Here is a 756-nt window from a genome sequence, read left to right on the forward strand (position 1 = left end):
CTCCAGATCAAATCTCTGACCTCTGAAAACAGTATCTGGGTAGGTATGATGGGCAGCATGGAGTCCCGGAAACGCTGGCAGTAATGAGCCATGGACTCTCCCTCATAAGAATCCCAGATGGCTTCTAAAGCCTCATATTGTCTTCTCTGCATATCCTCCCAGATGTGAGGATCTCTCTGCACTCCCGGAGCATGAACTTCAATAGCACCATACAATATCGGCCCATACTCGGCCCTGATTTCCTGCTTAAACTCTCCCCAACTAGGGGGTTGGTTTTCAGCTCCCATCCCGAGCCACCAGGCGAGAGCGTGTCCTTCTAACTTTGAGGCGGCCAATCAGACCCTCATCCGCTCAGGAATGTGACAAACATCATATGCTATCTCTATAACGTTGATCCACTCCATTAATAGGTACGGTTGACGGCGACCGGAGAATGTGTGAACACGCATGTTTACAAACGCGGCCATAGCCCTACGATCCTCCTCGATTTGCCTGGGGTCTATCGGTGCAGCCATACTCTATCGTAACGCAATAGTATTAACATTAATATTTACTCATAATATATTATGTACATGAATTTCTACTTACTTGGACTGGGGCGGAGTAGGCACGTGCACGTGACGGAGTAGGATGGCAGGATACCGGCTCTGATACCAACTGTAGCGACCCTCCTTTGAGGCCGCCACTGTAACTTAACTATTAACTTGTACTTACTGGGGTTTCTTAAAATTTGCGGAACATTTTTTTTTTTTTAAT

Source organism: Morus notabilis, unplaced genomic scaffold (assembly GCF_000414095.1).
Source record: "Morus notabilis unplaced genomic scaffold, ASM41409v2 Scaffold256, whole genome shotgun sequence".
NCBI classification, from domain to species: Eukaryota; Viridiplantae; Streptophyta; class Magnoliopsida; order Rosales; family Moraceae; genus Morus; species Morus notabilis.